General features: G+C 43.8%; 1 protein-coding gene across 1 annotated transcript in view; it reads left to right on the top strand.

Annotated features, from left to right (window-relative positions):
- The window catches only part of adamts2a (ADAM metallopeptidase with thrombospondin type 1 motif, 2a), a 67,864-nt gene that overhangs the window by 26,772 nt on the left and 18,468 nt on the right, over positions 1-22,624 (top strand). The window lies entirely within an intron of this gene.

Genomic DNA, 22,624 nt, shown 5'->3' with positions numbered 1-22,624 from the left:
CTCCTCCATTAGGATGATAGAAACCCTCATTATTTAGTTGAATGATTTTTCAATTTGAGCATAATTATTTCTATATAGCCTGCACTTTCTCATTCAGAACTTCTAACACAAGAGGGGCGGACTTCATGACAATGATCACAAGAACAGCTGCTCATCAATTTGACAGCTTCAAAGCAGTTCCACCTCTGACACCACCAAACATCCGCTATAAGGGTGTCTGCTATCGCATGTTAATGCTGATTGAATTTAGGACTAAAAGTTTGTTCCTAATAAAAATAAATAAAAGGAAACAGGCAAATGTTATTTCTCATTTTGTGGGAAGCCTTCCCTTTCACATCATGCGCATGGATTTCACTAACTAATCAAGGATTCTTTTCCATCACCTCAAATGAATATAATCTATTTTCAGGCAGACTGAAACATTTGTAAACATAATTTCGTAATCACTCACAAAAACAATGACAACATTTCCCAGTATTCAATCTGATTTGAGGAAGAGGTCCTGTTTATGGCAGAGGGATTCACCTTTGACTTTCCATATAGCAGTGGTCCTTCCATAGACTATCTCTGAAATGGTTATCAGTGCATATCTCTGTATACCATTGCTCTGTAGACTGCTGAGGTGATCCAAGCCGTCTAACTTGAGTGCATTGTCTTACATCAGGTGGCGTCACTCCTACAGTTGAAGTCGGAAGTTTACATACACTTAGGTTGGAGTCATTAAATCTCATTTTTCAACCACCCCACAAATTTCTTGTTAACAAACTATAGTTTTGGCAAGTCGGTTAGGACATCTACTTTGTGCATGACACAAGTCATTTTTCCAACAATTGTTTACAGACAGATTATTTAACTTAGAATTCACTGTATCACAATTCCAGTGGGTCAGAAGTTTACATACACTAAGTTGACTGTGCCTTTAAACAGCTTGGAAAATTCCAGAAAAAGATGTCATGGTTTTAGAAGCTTCTGATAGGCTAATTGACATCATTTGAGTCAATTGGAGGTGTACCTGTGGCTGTATTTCAAGGCCTACCTTCAAACTCAGTGCTTCTTTGCTTGACATCATGGGAAAATCAAAAGAAATCAGCCAACACCTCAGAAAAACAATTGTAGACCTCCACAAGTCTGCTTCATCCTTGGGAGCAATTTCCAAATGCCTGAAGGTACCACGTTCATCTGTACAAACAATAGTACGCAAGTATAAACACAATGGTACCACGCAGCCGTCATACCGCTCAGGAAGGAGACGCGTTCTGTTTCCTAGAGATGAACGTACTTTAGTGCGAAAAGTGCAAATCAATCCCAGAACAACAGTAAAGTACCTTGTGAAGATGCTGGAGGAAACAGGTACAAAAGTATCTATCGCCAGAGTAAAATGAGTCCTATATCGACATAACCTGAAAGGCTGCTCAGCAAGGAAGAAGCCACTGCTCCACACCTGCCATAAAAAAGCCAGACTACGGTTTTCAACTGCACATGAGGACAAAGATCATACTTTTTGGAGAAATGTCCTCTGGTCTGATGAAACAAAAATAGAACTGTTTGGCCATAATGTTATGTTTGAAGGAAAAAGGGGGATGCTTGCAAGCCGAAGAACACCATCCCAACCGTGAAGCACACGGGGGGCAGCATCATGTTGTGGGGGTGCTTTGCTGCAGGAGGGACTGGTGCACTTCACAAAATAGATGGCTTCATGAGGAAGGATAATTATGTGGATATATTGAAGCAACATCTCAAGACATCCGTCAGGAAGTTAAAGCTTGGTCGCAAATGGTTCTTCCAAATGGACAATGACCCCAAGCATACTTCCAAAGTTGTGGCAAAATGGCTTAAGGACAACAAAGTCAAGGTATTGGAGTGGCCATCACAAAGCCCTGACCAAAATCCCATAGAAAATGTGTGGCCAGGACTGAAAAAGCGTGTGCGAGCAAGGAGGCCTACAAACCTGACTCAGTTACACCAGCTCTGTCAGGAGGAATGAGCCAAAATTCACCCAACTTATTGTGGGAAGCTTGTGGAAGGCTAACCGAAATGTTTGACCCAAGTTAAACAATTTAAAGGCAATGCTACCAAATACTAATTGAGTGTATGTAAACTTCTGATCCACTGAGAATGTGATGAAAGAAATAAAAGCTGCAATAAATCATTCTCTCTACTATTATTCTGACATTTCACATTCTTTAAAATAATGTGACCTAAAACCTAAAACAGGGAATTTTTACTCGGATTAAATGTCAAGAATTGTGAAAAACTGAGTTTACAGTGAGGGAAAAAAGTATTTGATCCCCTGCTGATTTTGTACGTTTGCCCACTGACAAAGAAATGATCAGTCTATAATTTTAATGGCAGGTTTATTTGAACAGTGAGAGACAGAATACAACAAAAAAAATCCAGAAAAACGCATGTCAAAAATGTTATAAAATTATTTGCATTTTAATGAAGGAAATAAGTATTTGACCCCCTCTCAATCAGAAAGATTTCTGGCTCCCAGGTGTCTTTTATACAGGTAAGGAGCTGAGATTAGGAGCACACTCTTAAAGGGAGTACTCCTAATCTCAGCTTGTTACCTGTATAAAAGCCACCTGTCCACAGAAGCAATCAATCAGTCAGATTATAAACTCTCCACCATGGCCAAATCAAAGAGCTCTCCAAGGATGTCAGGGACAAGATTGTAGACCTACACAAGGCTAGAATGGGCTACAAGACCATTGCCAAGCAGCTTGGTGAGAAGGTGACAACAGTTGGTGCGATTATTCGCAAATGGAAGAAACACAAAAGAACTGTCAATCTCCCTCGGCCTGGGGCTCCATGCAATATCTCACCTCATGGAGTTGCAATGATCATGAGAACGGTGAGGAATCAGCCCAGAACTACACGGGAGGATCTTGTCAATGATCTCAAGGCAGCTGGGACCATAGTCACCAAGAAAACAATTGGTAACACACTACGCCGTGAAGGACTGAAATCCTGCAGCGCCCGCAAGGTCCCCCTGCTCAAGAAAGCACATATACATGCCCGTCTGAAGTTTGCCAATGAACATCTGAATGATTCAGAGGACAACTGGGTGAAAGGGTTGTGGTCAGATGAGACCAAAATGGAGATCTTTGGCATCAACTCAACTCGCCGTGTTTGGAGGAGGAGGAACGCTGCCTATGACCCCAAGAGCACCATCCCCACCGTCAAACATGGAGGTGGAAACATTATGCTTTGGGGGTGTTTTTATGCTAAGGGGACAGGACAACTTCACCGCATCAAAGGGACGATGGACGGGGCCATGTACCGTCAAATCTTGGGTGAGAACCTCCTTCCCATTGAAAATGGGTCGTGGATGGGTATTCCAGCATGACAATGACCCAAAACACACGGCCAAGGCAACAAAGGAGTGGCTCAAGAAGAAGCACATTCAGGTCTTGGAGTGGCCTAGCCAGTCTCCAGACCTGAATCCCATAGAAAATCTGTGGAGGGAGCTGAAGGTTCGAGATTGCCAAACATCATCCTCGAAACCTTAATGACTTGGAGAAGATCTGCAAAGAGGAGTGGGACAAAATCCCTCCTGAGATGTGTGCAAACCTGGTGGCCAAATACAAGAAACTTCTCAACTCTGTGATTGCCAACAAGGGTTTTGCCACCAAGTACTAAGTCATGTTTTGCAGAGGGGTCAAATACTTATTTCCCTCATTAAAATGCAAATCAATTTATAACATTTTTAACATGCGTTTTTCTGGATTTTTTTGTTTTTATTCTGTCTCTCACTGTTCAATTAATCCTTCCATTAAAATTATAGACTGATAATTTCTTTGTCAGTGGGCAAACGTACAAAATCAGCAGGGGATCAAATACTTTTTTCCCTCACTGTAAATGTATTATGCTAAGGTGTATGTAAACTTCTGACTTCAACTGTATCTGATGCAAGACAATGACTTGAGTGAGCTCATTCATGGTAAGAGTAGGTGAACTATTTCTGAGGATTTGGTAATGTTATCCTGTAATAGCCATGCAGCAGGGAGTGATTTTGAATGGGTCAAAGAAGTGCTGCTGTATATCCTGGTCACCCTTAATACCCTGTTACCCTATAAACACATAGTCATGCCTAATACTAGAGGTGGCTGAAACCTTGCATTACTTCTACGTACTGTGTGTGTAGCTAAGAGTGTACGTGTGTATGTGTGTACGTGTGTTTGTACGTGTGTCTGTGTGTATGTGCATGCTTGCCTCGTTTGGCCTGCACGTGTATGTGTGTGTCTGTGTGTCTGTGTTTCACCACCGCACATGTTTTTCATTGAAAGTCATCTAAAATAAAAACATTCTGTTTGTTTTTGACAAATGTTGGACGGTGAACATGTTTTTTCACAGGCGATTTCGTAGACGCTACAGACGTCCCTGGTTCTCTCTGTCTTTACAAAGTGCTGTGCTGTCTTAAATGTTCTGACTACATCTTGTTTAGTCGTTTGGGTCTTGTATACTGCGTCACATAACAGATTTCCTTTATTTCACTGCAGCATAATTTTTTTTATTTGGCTGTCATGTCAGTATTCCAATCTCATCTGAGTGGTGGCATTATCCCCTGAATGTGGAGCTAGCCTGGGCTGATGCGGCGGATCAGTTGAGTGACAGAGGGGGGACCTTGTGTAACCCAGGGAAGGTTTAGGATTCTAAACACATCTGGATGGGATTTGGCTGCAGGCGGCAATGGAAAGGGGAAGGAAAGTGTGACCTCAGACGGATGCTGTGTTTTAAGATCCGCTCAGAGAGAAAACAACATCAAGAATCACTTCATCTTGCGTAGACGTGATCTTGATACGCTTTTCCCTTGCACCCGAATCCTTTCTCTTCACATTCAGATTGAAAGCAGCTGAGCCAGCATACCTCATGAGACCACCCTCATCCAGGGTGACTTTTGTGGTGGGTGTACTATTTAGATTTTGCATTGTCACTAAAATGTTCCCAGAGGCCCCTAAGGCTAAGTACCTGCCTCAAGGGCACACCTCACAGTCCCACCTAGGGTTACAGCTAACAGCATTAGAACTGCACCATGCTATTTATACTTGAAGTATAGACTCTTGTCCCGTATGGCTCAGTTGGTAGAGCATTGCACTTGCAATGCTAGGGTTGTGGGTACAATTCCCACAAGGGACCAGTTCGAACAAATCTACAAATGTATGCACTGCACTTACTACTGTAAATCGCTCAGGATTAGAGTGTCTGCTAAATGATGTAAATGTAAGTAGCGTAGACACTCCAATAAAAAAAACACCTGTGGTTGATTGCTTTCTATTCAACCATTTTATAATATGAAAGCGCTATCATGTCTCAATTCACACTTTCTCATCTGTGTGTAATATGAGGGGTCCTTGAGGATTGCTACTGGGAAGCCCAGTATTAAAGCTCACCAGCATCGACACACAGTATCTATCAACACTAATGAGGAATCAATGTCCACAGTCAGTATAGAAACCCAGAGCACGTGACCCACCCGCCTCTGTATCAATCTATTTATAGTCATTGGCAGAGAACATTGTTGTTCTTCGAAGGCTTTACCCTTGAAATATGATGACTTTGTTTTTTAGCTCAGGGTGCCTGTGTTGGAACGTGCTGAGTTATGTTTTGATGGGCTGGAATGGAAACGGGGCCCGGGTGTGAGCTGAAGGTAACCTGAGCAATGGGTGTTTTGTCCCCTGTTCCCATGCTTCACTTCCCAAGCTGCTTGGATTGCCAGGTTTGCTCCATCTATTCCAATGCTTCGATCAAGAGTTCACCTGCAAGAGAGTCCATGAAGACAGAACTCATACCATTTTTTATGGTAGGAAAGCCTGGAAGTGCGTACAAAGACACAATGCTTTAAGATGTATTATTGTAATATTGAGGAGCAATGATATCATTTTAAAGAGAGATATGAAATCAATTTTTATCGTGGAATGTGGAACCTTTTTCTTCACCCTTAATATTATCTTTCATATTTTATAAATCTAGATACATTTTCTACATATGTTTTGCCAGAGATATTTAAAAATGATTACAGTGATCTAATGTATCTCCTCCAGTTTCCCTATTAGAAGTTCTCCCATTTATTCATGACATTTACTGCCTACAGCATATGAGGTCTTGTACAGTGGCCAGGCAGCAGTAGGGCTGCCCCAGCTCTCTGTCCTCTAACCACCCTGTCTTTCTATGAATCAGCCATAAATCTGCTCCTGTAATGAACCCGAGGAGATTGTTTATTGAGAAGAACACATCATTAATGATCAAATAAATATGTTTAAAACTTGAAAGGGGAGCTTTCAAAAAAAAATATAACTGGCCTTATGTGAACCCTTTTAGCTTGTTATTAGTCTGAGCTTTATATGTCACTTCTGAGTCAATTGACTTTGTCATAATTCAAGAGCACCCCTGTCATCATCCAGGCTCTATTTAAATATGCTGGATTTATACATGCTTTTTGCCTCATTGAAATTGTATTGGCAATTGCAGTACAGTAGAGCATCATTGTTTCCCCTATTGTTGCCACCGCTGTAAAAATGATGTCATTTTTTATATATATGTGACTCACCATCTCGATTATGTCTTATGTAGTAAAATTAGAAATTGTGTTTTTTTACATTGGATAAAAGTAGAGACTCAGAGCTAGAAAATGGTATATCATACACTACAGTTGAGGAACAATATGAAAGTAATTCTGCTTTGAAAGTTGATACACTTGTAACTCCACTTTTGAGAAAATGGCCCTTGAATGTTTTGGTACACCTACTGGAAAGGGAAAGGGGAAGGGGGATACCTAGTCAGTTGTACAACTGAATGCCTTCAACTGAAATGTGTCTTCCGCATTTAACCTAAACCCTCTGAATCAGAGAGGTGCAGGGGGCTGCCTTAATCGACATCCACTTCTGTCACGTCCTGGCCAGTATAACCTCTATGGGCTAGGTGGGACGCAGGCGTCCCACCCGTGGTGCACTCCATCAACAGAAGGTGCATTTCAAGAGCGGCAAATTTGAATCCAAATAAATGTCAAAATTCAAATTTTTCAAACATACAACTATTTTACACCCTTTGAAAGATAAACATCTCCTTATTCTAACCACGTTTTACGATTTCAAAAAGGTTTTACGGCGAAAGCATAAATTTAGAGTATGTTAGGACAGTACATTTACAAGAGTTGTGTGTAATGTTTTGTCAATTCAAAGACAGGGTCACCAAAACCATAAAACCAGCTAAAATGATGCACTAACCTTTTACAATCTCCATCAGATGACACTCCTAGGACATTATGTTAGACAATGCATGCATTTTTTGTTCTATCAAGTTCATATTTATATCCAAAAACAGCGTTTTACTATGGCATTGATGTTGAGGAAATCGTTTCCCTCCAATAACCGGCAGTCAAGTCAGCATCACAAATTAAATAATTAAAATTAGAAAACATTGGTAAAATATTATATTGTCATTTAAAGAATTATAGATTTACATCTCTTGAACGCAATCAACTTGCCAGATTTAAAAATAACCTTACTGGGAAATCACACTTTGCAATAATCTGAGCACTGCGCCCAGAAAAATACGCGTTGCGATACAGACTAGTCGTCATGTTGGGGAGATCTAAAATCGAAAAAATACTATGTAAATAATCCATTACCTTTTGATTCTCTTCATCAGATGTCATTTCCAGGTATCACAGGTCCATAACGAATGTAGTTTTGTTCAAAAAAGCTCATCATTTATGTCCAAAAATCTCCGTCTTGTTAGCACATGATCTAAGCCCGCCGGACTTCACTTCATGAACGAGGGGAAAAAATATATTTACGTTCGTTCAAACATGTCAAACGTTGTATAGCATAAATCATTAGGGCCTTTTTTAACCAGAACATGAATAATATTCAAGGTGGACGAATGCATACTCTTTTATAACGTATTGGAACGAGGGTACCCAACATGAACTCGCGCGCCAGGTGTCTAATGGGCCATCATCGTTCCATGGCTCTTGTTCGGTCAGATCTCCCTCCAGAAGACTCAAAACACTTTGTAAAGGCTGGTGACATCTAGTGGAAGCAATAGGAAGTGCCAAAATATTCCTCAGCCCCTGTGTTTTTCAATGGCATAGGTTTAAAGGTAATACAACACATCAGGTATCCACTTCCTGTCAGAAAATGTCTCAGGGTTTTGCCTGCCAAATGAGTTCTGTTATACTCACAGACACCATTCAAACAGTTTTAGAAACTTTAGAGTGTTTTCTATCCATATATAATAAGTATATGCATATTCTAGTTACTGGGTAGGATTAGTAACCAGATTAAATCGGGTGCATTTTTTTTTATCCAGCCGTGCAAATACTGCCCCCTAGCTCTAACAGGATAAGGGTTAATTAGTATTGTAGTTTGGTCAGGACGTGGCAGAGGGTATTCGTTTTATGTGGTTCGGGGTGGTGTGTTTGTTAAAAGGGTGTTTGATTTAGTATTTCCGGGTTTTGGTTTATGTTCAGGTATTTCTATGTTTAGTCTAGTGTGTCTGGTTCTATGTTGAGTTAATTGGGGTTGGACTTCCAATTGAAGGCAGCTGTTTGGTGTTGCCTTTGATTGGAAGTCCTATATTAGTTGGGTGTGTTTGTCTTGTATTTTGTGGGAGATTGTTCTGTGTTTCGCCTTGTGCCTTACCAGACTGTTTTTGTTGATCGTTCGTTCTTTGTTATTTTGGTGTTCATTTTGTATTTATTAAAAAGCAAGATGAGCATATACATACCTGCTGCGTTTTGGTCCTCCTTCACCGACGACAACCGTGACAGAATCTCCCACCAACAATGGACCAAGCAGCAGAGGAAGGAGCAGAGGGACTTCGAGTTGGACTGGCAAAAAATGGACCTGGGAGGAAGTTCTGGACGGGGCCGGACCTTGGCACCAGGCTGGGGAGTATCGCCGCCCGCAGTGGGAAATTGAGGCAGCCAAGGCAGAGAGGCGGAGGTACGAGGCCATGGACGCGCTGAGGGAGAAGCACGAGAGGCACCCCCAATAATTTTTTTTGGGGGGGGCACACGGGTAGTTTGGCTAGGCGTAGGAAGAGCCGGAAGCCAGCTACCCGTGGTTATATGGAGGAGCGTATGGGGTGGAGAGCGCTATGTTTCGCTGAGGAGCGCACTATCTCACCCATACGCACGCACATTCCGGTGCGCGTTATTCCAGCCCCTCGCAGGTGCCGTGCTAGAGCGGGCATCCAGCCTGGTAGGAGGATGCCTGCGCAGCGCATCTGGTCGCCGGTACGCCTCCGAGGACCAGGCTACCCAACTCCCGCTCTACGCACGGCTACCATCAGGCCCCTGCACAGCCCAGTCTGCCCTGTACAAGCACCCCGCTCGTAGAGGGCTACTAGTTCCATCCAGCCAAGACGGGTTGTGCAGGAGGTAAGATCAAGACCGACTGTGCGCCTCCATAGCCCTGGGTTTCCAGCTCCTGTCTCTCGTGCGAACCCGGAAGTGCGTCAACCCAGTCCGACTCGTCCTGTTCCCGCTCCCCGCACTAGCCTGGAGGTGCGTGTTCAAAATCTGGTAAGCCCAGTACCAGCACCACGCACCAGGCTTCAAGTGCGTAAACCCAGCCTCACCAGTCAACAGTCAACAGAGCTGCCCGCCAGTCAACAGTCGTCATCAGAGCTGCCCGCCAGTCAACAGTCGTCATCAGAGCTGCCCGCCAGTCAACAGTCGTCGTCGGAGCTGCCCGCCAGTCAACAGTCGTCGTCGGAGCTGCCCGCCAGTCAACAGTCGTCGTCGGAGCTGCCCGCCAGTCAACAGTCGTCGTCGGAGCTGCCCGCCAGTCAACAGTCGTCGTCGGAGCTGCCCGCCAGTCAACAGTCGTCGTCGGAGCTGCCCGCCAGTCAACAGTCGTCGTCGGAGCTGCCCGCCAGTCAACAGTCGTTGTCGGAGCTGCCCGCCAGTCAACAGTCGTCGCCGGAGCTGCCCGCCAGTCAACAGTCGCCGTCGGAGCTGCCCGCCAGTCAACAGTCGTCGTCGGAGCTGCCCGCCAGTCAACAGTCGTCGTCGGAGCTGCCCGCCAGTCAACAGTCGTCGGAGCTGCCCGCCAGTCAACAGTCGTCGGAGCTGCCCGCCAGTCAACAGTCGTCGGAGCTGCCCGCCAGTCAACAGTCTTCGGAGCTGCCCGCCAGTCAACAGTCTTCGGAGCTGCCCGCCAGTCAACAGTCTTCGGAGCTGCCCGCCAGTCAACAGTCTTCGGAGCTGCCCGCCAGTCAACAGTCGTCGGAGCTGCCAGACTGCCCTGAACTGCCGGAGCGGCCAGACTGCCCTGAACTGCCGGAGCGGCCAGGCTGCCCTGAACTGCCGGAGCGGCCTGGCTGCCCTGAACTGCCGGAGCGGCCAGACTGCCCTGAACTGCCGGAGCGACAGACTGCCCTGAACTGCCGGAGCGGCCAGACTGCCCTGAACTGCAGACTGCCCTGAACTGCCGGAGCGGCCAGACTGCCCTGAACTGCCGGAGCGGCCAGGCTGCCCTGAACTGCCGGAGCGGCCAGGCTGCCCTGAACTGCCGGAGCGGCCAGGCTACCCTGAACTGCCGGAGCGGCCAGACTGCCCTGAACTGCCGGAGCGACCAGACTGCCCTGAACTGCCGGAGCGGCCAGACTGCCCTGAACTGCAGACTGCCCTGAACTGCCGGAGCGGCCAGACTGCCCTGAACTGCCGGAGCGGCCAGACTGCCCTGAACTGCCGGAGTGGCCAGACTGCCCTGAACTGCCGGAGTGGCCAGACTGCCCTGAACTGCCGGAGTGGCCAGACTGCCCTGAACTGCCGGAGTGGCCAGACTGCCCTGAACTGCCGGAGTGGCCAGACTGCCCTGAACTGCCGGAGTGGCCAGACTGCCCTGAACTGCCGGAGTGGCCAGACTGCCCTGAACTGCCGGACTGTCCCGAACTGCCAGACTGCCCAGACTGTCCCGAACTGCCAGACTGCCCAGACTGTCCCGAACTGCCAGACTGCCCAGACTGTCCCGAACTGCCAGACTGCCCAGACTGTCCCGAACTGCCAGACTGCCCAGACTGTCCCGAACTGCCAGACTCCCCAGACTGTCCCGAACTGCCAGACTCCCCAGACTGTCCCGAACTGCCAGACTGCCCAGACTGTCCCGAACTGCCAGACTGTCCCGAACTGCCAGAGTGGCCCGACTGCCCCCCGGCGATGCCAGAGTGGCCCGACTGCCCCCCGGCGATGCCAGAGTGGCCCGACTGCCCCCCGGCGATGCCAGAGTGGCCCGACTGCCCCCCGGCGATGCCAGAGTGGCCCGACTGCCCCCCGGCGATGCCAGAGTGGCCCGACAGCCTGGAACGGCCGGAACCAGAGCCACCTCCAGATATAGTGTAGCACAGTGCCGTCGTTGACGGCAGCCACCCTCCCTTCCCTCCCTTTAGTAGAGGGGAATTTTGGTTTTGTTGTTTGGGGTTGTTGTTTTTTTAAATATTTTTTTTAGGTGCTTCCGGGGTTAGCACCTTTAAGGGGGGGGTACTGTCATGTCCTGGCCAGTATAAGGGTTAATTAGTATTGTAGTTTGGTCAGGACGTGGCAGAGGGTATTCGTTTTATGTGGTTCGGGGTGGTGTGTTTGTTAAAAGGGTGTTTGATTTAGTATTTCCGGGTTTTGGTTTATGTTCAGGTATTTCTATGTTTAGTCTAGTGTGTCTGGTTCTATGTTGAGTTAATTGGGGTTGGACTTCCAATTGAAGGCAGCTGTTTGGTGTTGCCTTTGATTGGAAGTCCTATATTAGTTGGGTGTGTTTGTCTTGTATTTTGTGGGAGATTGTTCTGTGTTTCGCCTTGTGCCTTACCAGACTGTTTTTGTTGATCGTTCGTTCTTTGTTATTTTGGTGTTCATTTTGTATTTATTAAAAAGCAAGATGAGCATACACATACCTGCTGCGTTTTGGTCCTCCTTCACCGACGACAACCGTGACAACTTCGGACTGGAGAGCTCTTATTTGTCTACACCCATTTAGCATCGTTCATACCCTCTTAAAACCTCTTACATCTAGACGTTCCGCTAGCAGAACACCTGCTCCAATATCCAATGATGGGCGTGGCGCGAAATACAAAGTCCTCGAAAATCCGAAAACCTCCATTTTTCAAACATATGACTATTTTACACCATTTTAAAGACAAGACTCTCCTTTATCTAACCACACTGTCCGATTTCAAAAAGGCTTTACAGCGAAAGCAAAACATTAGATTATGTCAGCAGAGTACCCAGCCAGAAATAATCAGACACCCATTTTTCAAGCTAGCATATAATGTCACAAAAACCAAAACCACAGCTAAATGCAGCACTAACCTTTGATGATCTTCATCAGATGACACTCCTAGGACATTTTGTTATACAATACATGCATGTTTTGTTTAATCAAGTTCATATTTATATCAAAAACCAGCTTTTTACATTAGCATGTGACGTTCAGAACTAGCATTCCCACCCAACACTTCCGGTGAATTTACTAAATTACTCACGATAAACGTTCACAAAAAACATAACAATTATTTTAAGAATTATAGATACAGAACTCCTTTATGCAATCGCTGTGTCAGATTTTAAAATAGCTTTTCGGTGAAAGCACATTTTGCAATATTCTGAGTAGATAGCTCGCCATCACGGGCTAGCTATTTTGACACCCACCAAGTTTGGTACTCACTAAACTCAGATTTACTATAAGAAAAATTGGATTACCTTTGCTGTTCTTCGTCAGAATGCACTCCCAGGACTTCTACTGCAATAACAAATGTTGGTTTGGTTCAAAATAATCCATAGTTATATCCAAATAGCGGCGTTTTGTTCGTGCGTTCAAGACACTATCCGAAGGGTAACGAATTCAAAATATACCATTACCGTACTTCGAAGCATGTCAAATGCTATTTAAAATCAATTTTTATGCGATTTTTCTCGTAAAAAAAGCGATAATATTCCGACCGGGAGTCGTTGTTTTCGTTCAAAGACTGAAAATGTAAACATGGAGTCGTCTCGTGCACGCGCGCAACAGTCTCATTGTTCTCAGATCGACCACTTACCAAATGCGCTACTGTTTTTCAGCCATGGCCTGCAAAGTCATCATTCAACGTTCTGGCGCCTTCTGAGAGCGTATGCGAGCATTAGAAACTGTCACGTTACAGCAAAGATCCCCTGTTTTGGATAGAGATAACAAAGAAGGCCAAGAAATGGTCAGAGAGGGCGCTTCCTGTTTGGAATCATCTCAGGTTTTGGCCTGCCAAATGAGTTCTGTTATACTCACAGACACCATTCAAACAGTTTTAGAAACTTTGGAGTGTTTTCTATCCAAAGCTAATAATTATATGCATATTCTAGTTTCTGGGCAGGAGTAATAATCAGATTAAATCGGGTACGGTTTTTATCCGGCCGTGAAAATGCTGCCCCCTATCCATAAAAAGTTAACCCTAGACTCAGGATTCAAATCTGAGGCCATGTGCTTAACAGTGAGTACAGTAGTGAGTGTACTAAACAACCAAATATTGTACTAAACAACCAAAGATTTCAAGACTAAAGGCTGGTTTATACTACGTCTATCGACACTTCTGTATACAGTTGTCGCAGTGACATCATGAACATTCTATAGTCGTTCACCATCAAACTTGTCGTAGTGAAAAAGTAGCTATAAACACAAAAATGACAGGCTCCATGACATCAGCAGCCTGGTGGTCCACAATAGAATAACTGGTGTATTTTAAAACAAATAAACTAATCTGTTTAAAAATGTGTTTAGTATATGTAAATCTAGCGAAACAGGCAACTAAAGACAACTTTCTAAATAATGTTTTGGTTCATTTCTAGCTTGTTAGCTAACTAGCTAAAGTTAAGTTAGCTGGCTAGCCAGTTCAAATAATGACCATATCATATAGCTGACAACGTCTTAACTTTAGCTAATTTGTATTCATTAATATAGGAAAATAAACTCGCAACAAGATCGTTATTTACAAGTTAATGGCGAGCTAATTACAGAAAATATATTCTCGGTTGTGAGTGTGACAAAATAAAAGCAGTGCATTCTACCAGAGAATTTTAGAACAGGGACACTGTCTTGTTGGACTAACGTTACATCCTAATTTGACTTTGGTGCAGGTCATGTTGTTCTTCACAATACCGTCTCTGGTAACCACATGCTATATCAAATAAAATCTAAGTTTGTCACATGAACAGGATACAGAAGGTGTAAACGGTACAGTGAAATGGTTACTTGCATAGTGTAGTATTTTGTTTAGACATGAAGCTAGCTAGCTAGCTAGCTACACAATGAACTATAAACCCAACTCCTAATGTTACTACCCTGCATAAATCTACAGGTAGCTAAAGCTAACCACCAACTAGGTTTAATGTTAGCTAACTAGCTAACATTAGTCTATAACTATTTATGAAAACAATAGTATTAATACAAAGATAATATTCGTAACATTAGATAGCGAACCAGCCTTTAACTTTAAATGAAAACAACTTTCTGACCGAATTAGAAACGTATAATAAGTGAAAATGTAGCTAGCTAGACTCTCTTGCTTGTATACATGGATGAACGCTTCTCCCTCTCTGCCACGGATGCCATGGTTGCCCTTAGTTTGAAGATGTATAAAACACCTGTCTTCGGAATACAACAGCCTTCTGTGTTCTCTTTTTTCGACTTCCTCCACATTTGCAATCAAACGCCTCAATTTTCTCTACTGCTATCTCCTTAGCTATCATTCTCTGCTTCCACCGGGCATTCCACTGATTTCAAAACTCGGTCTTCTTCGTGATATCTTAAAAAAAACTGCGATACAACGAATTACCGACACATACTTTATGTTATAGACAGAAGCGTAATACATGGCAGACCAATCCGAACTCATCTCTCGGCATGTCCAGCCCATCCATTATCTCAGCCAATCATGGCTAGCAGGAAGGTTCCTGGATTTTTCTGTGGCTAAACCAACTAGGTTCATAATTTAACAATCTATTAATTTTTACAGATGGCATACAAGTTTTTTTATTAAGGCACATGAAAATGCATATGTTCCAGAATGTTTATGTTCAAATGCCTCTCCTGTGAGGTAGTGACACATGACATATGCCTAGTTTCCTATGTACTACCGTTCAAAAGTTTGGTCACACTTAGAAATGTCCTTGTTTTGAATGAAAAGCAACTTTTTTGTCCATTAACATAACATCAAATTGATCAGAAATACAGTGTAGACATTGTTAATGTTGTAAATGACTATTGTAGCTGGAAATAGCTGATTTTTTATGGAATATCTACATAGGCGTATAGAGGCCCATTATCAGCAACCATCACCTCCTGTGTTCCAATTGACACATTGTGTTAGCTAATCCAAGTTTATCATTTTAAAAGGCTAATTGATCATTAGAAAACCCTTTTGCAATTATGTTAGCACAGCTTAAAACTGTTGTTCTGATTAAATAAGCAATAAAACTGGCCTTCTTTAGACTAGTTGAGTATCTGGAGCATCAGTATGTGTGGGTTCGATTACAGTCACCAAATGGCCAGAAACAAATAACTTTCTTCTGAAACTCATCAGTCTATTCTTGTTCTGAGAAATGAAGGCTATTCCATGCTAGAAATTGCCAAGGAACTGAAGATCTCGTACAACGCTGGGATGTGCTTTTAAATAGATAGCAGTTGATGCAATGACTGAAAGTCTATGAGAACAGCTAGCATGTCATTGTGCTAACGCTATTATGAAGATATACAGTGCATTCGGAAAGTATTCAGACCCTTTTACCTTTTCCACATTTTGTTACGTTACAGCTTTATTAAAATTGATTAAATAAAACATTTTCCTCATCATTCTACACACAATAGCCCATAATGACAAAGCAAAAACTCCTCAGTAAAAGGCACATGACAGCCCGCTTGGAGTTTGCCAAAAGGCATCTAAAGGCTCTCAGACCACAAAACTCTCTGGTCTGATGAAACCAAGATTGAATTCTTCTCTGCAGATCCTCTCAATTTCTTGGATGGTTGGATGTGTAGCGTCGCTGCACAGCTATTTTCAGGTCACTAGAGAGATGTTGTATCGGGTTCAAGTCCGGGCTCTGGCTTGGCCACCCAAGGACATTCAGAGACTTGTCCCGAAGCTACTCCTGTGTTGTCTTGGCTGTGTGCTTAGGGTCTTTGTCCTGTTGGAAGGTGAACCATCGCTTTTCATTTCACCAATGGATAGAGAGAAGTTATTCTCAGGAGCAAACCCAAGATTTTGCGATTGTCTTAACGAATCTCTCTCTTTCAAACTGTCACGGCTGTCGAAAGGGGCAGACCAAAGTGCAGCGTGGTTGTAATTCCACATTTTATTAAATCCATGAAACTTTGCAATACATAAATAACTGAATCATCAAATTTCAAATCAAATTTATTTATATAGCCCTTCTTACATCAGTTGATATCTCAAAGTGCTGTACAGAAACCCAGCCTAAAACACCAAACAGCAAGCAATGCAGGTGTAGAAGCACCGATACTGAACAAAACAAACCGTGACGCAGAGAGAAACAAACACTACTCAAAATATAATAACCCACAAAAACCAGGAACAAAAACCCCTACTTAAATATGATCTCCAATTAGAGACAACGAGGACCAGCTGCCTCCAATTGGAGATCAACCCAAAAAACAACAACATAGAAATAGAAAAACAAGAACTTAAATATGGAAATACAAAACATAGAAAAACACAAAACACCCCCTGTCATGCCCTGACCTACTCTACCTATGGTCAGGACGTGACAGTACCCCCCCCCCAAAGGTGCAGACTCCGAATGCTACCAAACAAAACATAAACAAAAACAAAAGGAAGGGTTGGCTGGGTAACTCCTATCTATGGCGGCTCAAATGCAGTCCACAAAACCTTAACCTCCAGCAGAGGAGGCGGCTCCAGTTCGGGGCGTAACTCCCGCTCCGCCCGCAGATCCCTCTGCTTCTGTACCACCGGACCGTGGATCGTCATCGAAAGAACCGGACTGTAGATCATTGCTGGAGGCTCTGGGCTGCAGGCCGCCGCTGGAGGCTCTGGGCTGCAGGCCGTCGCTGGAGGCTCCGGACTGGGGAGCGTCGCTGGAGGCTCCGGACTGGGGAGCGTCGCTGGAGGCTCCGGACTGGGGAGCGTCGCTGGAGGTCTGATGCGTGGGACCGGTACAGGTGGCACCTGGCTGATGACACACACCTCAGGGCTAGTGCGGAGAGGAGGCACAGGACGTACTGGGCTGTGGAAGCACACTGGAGGGAGAGTGCGAGGAGCAGGCACAGGACGTACTGGGCTGTGGAGGCGCACCGGAGGTCTGATGCGTGGGACCGGTACAGGTGGCACCGGGCTGATGACACACACCTCAGGGCGAGTGCGGAGAGGAGGCACAGGACGCACCGGGCTGTTGAGACGTACTGGAGACCTGGTGTGTATAGCCGGTATCACTTGTTCCGGAACTGCCACACACTTCTCAGGATGAGTACGGGGAGCTGACTCAGGTGGCACCAAACTGACGACACGTTCCTTTGGGGAAAAACTTGTGCGTCCTCCACCAACTCAATAACTCTCCCATTTCTCCCTTCTCCAAATTCTCTTTCTTCTCCCGGATTGTCTCTGGTTTACTCCTTGGCTCCGCCGACTGCTCCATGTGCCCCACCCCCCCCAAAAAATGTGGGTTTCTGTAGCCTCTCGTGCCTCCCCGGCAGGCTTCTATATCTATCCAGTACTTGGCCCCAAGTCCAGTTTACCCTCTCTAGCCTGTCCTCCAGAGACCAGGTATCCATCTCCTCCTGAGCACGCTGCTTGATCCAGTTGTGGTGGGCAGTTCTGTAACGGCTGTCGTATAGAGGGGACCAAAGTGCAGCGTGGTTGTAGTTCCACATTTGATTAAATCCGTGAAACTTTGCAATACATAAATAACTGAATTAACAAAACAACAAACAGTGACGCAGAGAGAAACAAACACTACTCAAAATATAATAACCCACAAAAACCCAGGAAGAAAAACCCCTACTTAAATATGATCTCCAATTAGAGACAACGAGGACCAGCTGCCTTCAATTGGAGATCGACCCAAAAAACAACAACATAGAAATAGAAAAACTAGAACTTAAACATAGAAACACAAAACACCCCCTGTCACGCCCTGACCTACTCTACCATAGAAAATAACCTCTTATTATGGTCAGGACGTGACACAAACCTGCTCTCTGGCAGGACGAAGATGTGTGTGTAAACAGTCGAGAGGATTATACTTTTTAACAAGCTGTCAGATCAACCTATCTTACCACAAGACTTCAAAATGGCATAGAAAAGGTTATGCACTGTGAATCAGCTCATGAGTTTAAATTCAAATTGAATTGGCCACACCCCACAGGATGTAGAATATGAGTTTGACTGACAAGAAGTAGAATTCTATTCAGTACAATTCAAAGAAATTCCACTCAGTCATATGCTGCATGCATTCACATGCTATCGTAATTATCTGACATTATCTGACAACTACAACCTTATCAATATGGAGAATGTAGCTAGTTTGACCATATAGTCAATGTTAAGCAAATTAGCTAACTTTATTAAGCTAGCTAAAATCTTATTGGATGAAGAATTGTTTCTGACTTCAAAAGCAATTGAACACAGTCATGTTGGATTTATGTCTTCCCACTTTCCAGTTTTCCATTTCCCACGAGCATGTGAAGCCAGCAATAGAACGAGAGTTTCATTGAATCTGACAGGTCACACTTTCAGATATGAAAGAATACATCACTTTTCTCAGGAAACAATGTTCATATACTGTACTTTTTCAACCATAGTGCTTAGAATAGCCTATTATATTTCCACCAACCGTTTAATTTGTTTGGCTTCTTTTTGAAGGCCTCAGGGTCAAAGTGAGGGTTAAACTAATGCATTTTGGGAAATTTAGCATTTTCCCATACTGAAGAACATTTTTGTGATTAATGAAATGAAGTAACTAAGAATTTTTGCATACAGGTTTTGTTTTCCATGATCATTCATTTTAAAATCAATTGTTTCAACAATATTTCCTATACAGGTATATGTAAATTAAGTAAAAAACGAAACGTCCTCTCACTGTCGACTGCGTTTATGTTTAGCAAACTTAGTGTGTGTATATTTGTATGAACATAACAAGATTCAACAACTGAGACATAAACTGAACAAGTTCCACAGACATGTGACTAACAGAAATTGAATAATGTGTCCCTGAACAAAGGGGGGGGTCAAAATCAAAAGTAACAGTCAGTATCTGGTGAGGCCACCAGCTGCATTAAGTACTGCAGTGCATCTCCTCCTCATGGACTGCACCAGATTTGCCAGTTCTTGCTGTGAGATGTTACCCCAATCTTCCACCAAGGCACCTGCAAGTTCCCGGACATGTCTGGGGGGAATGGCCTTAGCCCTCGCCCTCCGATCCAACAGGTCCCAGACGTGCTCAATGGGATTGAGATCCGGGCTCTTCGCTGGCCATGGCAGAACACTGACATTCCTGTCTTGCAGGAAATCACGCACAGAATGAGCAGTATGGCTGGTGGCATTGTCATGCTGGAGGGTCATGTCAGAATGAGCCTGCAGCAAGGGTATCACATGAGGGAGGAGGATGTCTTCCCTGTAACGCACAGCATTGAGATTTCCTACAATGACAACAAGCTCAGTCCGTTGATTCTGTGACACACCGCCCCAGACCATGATGGACCCTCCACTTCCAAATCGATCCCACTCCAGAGTACAGGCCTCGGTATAAAGCTCATTTCTTTGACGATAAACGCAAATCCGACCATCACCCCTGGTGAGACAAAATCGCGACTCGTCAGTGAAGAGCACTCTTTGCCAGTCCTGTCTGGTCCAGCGACGGTGGGTTTGTGCCCATAGGCAACATTGTTGCTGGTGATGTCTTGTGAGGACCTGCCTTACAACAGGCCTACAAGCCCTCAGTCCAGCCTCTCTCAGCCTATTGCGGACAGTCTGAGCACTGATGGAGGGATAGTGCTTTCCTGGTGTAACTCGGGCAGTTGTTGTTGCCATCCTGTACCTGTCCCGCAGGTGTGATGTTCGGATGTACCAATCCTGTGCAGGTGTTGTTACACGTGGTCTGCCACTGCGAGGACGATCAGCTGTCCGTCCTGTCTCCCTGTAGCGCTGTCTTAGGCGTCTCACAGTACGGACATTGCAATTTATTGCCCTAGACACATCTGTAGTCCTCATGCCTCTTGCAGCATGCCTAAGGCACGTTCACGCAGATGAGCAGGGACCCTGGGCATCTTTCTTTTGACGTTTTCCAGTCAGTAGAAAGGCCTCTGTAGTGTCCTAGGTTTTCATAACTGTGACCTTAATTGCCTACCTGTGACCTTAATTGCCTACCTAAGCTGTTAGTGTCTTAACGACCGTTCCACAGGTGCGTGGTCATTAATTGTTTATGGTTCATTGAACAAGCATGGGAAACAGTGTTTAAACCCTTTACAATGAAGATCTGTGAAGTTATTTGGATTTTTACGAATTATCTTTGAAAGGCAGGGACCTGAAAAAGGTACATTTTTTTGTTGTTACTGAGTTTATATAACGACATGTTTGATGTTTTACGTACAACATGTATATTTGTATAAAATACACCTACATGTAATATAGAAGAGGCATTTCAATTTAATTGAATTCAATTATATTTCCTTTTATTCAAATTTGAATTTAAGAGGCCTCCTCAATTCAATTCTGAATTTAGTCCAACCCTGCTGTGAATTAGACACATTTTATTTGTCTGTATGTTCCAAAAATGGCTATTGACTAATATGGAATATTAAATGGTAAAAACACATTTTTACCACCATGCACATGATGGATTACTTGCAAGGATATAGCACCATGTAACGAGTGCGCTGAGAGTCGGGAAGCAAATTCAGGGAGTGAGTGTTTTAATAAATAAAAGAAACAATGACCACGAAACCCAAACAACGCACTGACATGAAAACAGAGTCAATAACACCTGAGGAAAGAACCAAGGGGAGTGACAGATATAGGGAAGATAATGAAGGAGGTGATGGAGTCCAGGTGAGTGTCATAAGGCACAGGTGAGCAAGACGATGGTGACAGGTGTGCGGGATAATCAGCAGCCTGATGACCTAGAGTCCGGAGAGGGAGTATATGTGACACACAAAAACATTTTTGGAGAAGAATACAATTTGAGTCAGCCCTTTGTTTAAAACCTCTTACATCTAGACGTTCCGCTGGCGGAACACCTGCTCCAATATCCAATGATAGGCATGGCGCGAATTACAAATTCCTCAAAAATACAAAAACTTCAATTTTTCAAACATATGACTATTTCACAGCATTTTAAAGACAAGACTCTCCTTTATCTAACCACACTGTCCGATTTCAAAAAGGCTTTACAACGAAAGCAAAACATTAGATTATGTCAGCAGAGTACCCAGCCAGAAATAATCAGACACCCATTTTTCAAGCTAGCATATAATGTCACAAAAACCCAGAAGACAGCTAAATGCAGCACTAACCTTTGATGATCTTCATCAGATGACACACCTAGGACATTATGTTATACAATACATGCATGTTTTGTTCAATCAAGTTCATATTTATATCAAAAAACAGCTTTTTACATTAGCATGTGACGTTCAGAACTATCATACCCCCCGCAAACTTCCGGGGAATTTACTAACAATTTACTAAATTACTCACGATAAACGTTCACAAAAAGCATAACAATTATTTTAAGAATTATAGATACTGAACTCCTCTATGCACTCGATATGTCCGATTTTAAAATAGCTTTTTGGTGAAAGCACATTTTGCAATATTCTAAGTATATAGCCCAGCCATCACGGGCTAGCTATTTAGACAACCGGCAAGTTTAGCCTTCACCAAAATCAGATTTACTATTACAAAAGTTTGATTACCTTTTGTTGTCTTCGTCAGAATGCACTCCCAGGACTGCTACTTCAATAACAAATGTTGGTTTGGTCCAAAATAATCCATCGTTATATCCAAATAGCGCCGTTTTGTTTGTGTGTTCCAGATACTATCCGAAATGGTAAATCAGGGTCGTGCGCATGGCGCAATTCGTGACAAAAAAATTCTAAATATTCCATTACCGTACTTCGAAGCATGTCAACCGCTGTTTAAAATCAATTTTTATGCAATTTATCTCGTAAAAAAGCGATAATATTCCGACCGGGAATCTCCTTTTCGGTAAACAGAGGAAAAATCACAAAGACGGGGGCGGCCAGTGCACGCGCCTAAGCCCACAGTCCCTTGATCGGCCACTTGAGAAAGGCGATAATGTGTTTCAGCCTGGGGCTGGAATGACGACATTCAGGTTTTTCCCGGGCTCTGAGAGCCTATTGGAGCCGTGGGAAGTGTCACGTTACCGCAGAGATCCTTTGTAATGGAATGAGATGTCAAAGAAAGACAATAAATGGTCAGACAGGCCACTTCCTGTAAAGGAATCTCTCAGGTTTTGACCTGCCATTTGAGTTCTGTTATACTCACAGACACCATTCAAACAGTTTTAGAAACTTTGGAGTGTTTTCTATCCAAAGCCAATAATTATATGCATATTCTAGTTACTGGGCAGGAGTAGTAACCAGATTAAATCGGGTACGTTTTTTAT

Source organism: Salmo salar, chromosome ssa04, assembly GCF_905237065.1.
Source record: "Salmo salar chromosome ssa04, Ssal_v3.1, whole genome shotgun sequence".
In the NCBI taxonomy this organism is placed as follows: domain Eukaryota; kingdom Metazoa; phylum Chordata; class Actinopteri; order Salmoniformes; family Salmonidae; genus Salmo; species Salmo salar.
Note: the sequence above shows the minus strand (reverse complement) of the source record. Positions and strands in the feature narration are given on the sequence as shown.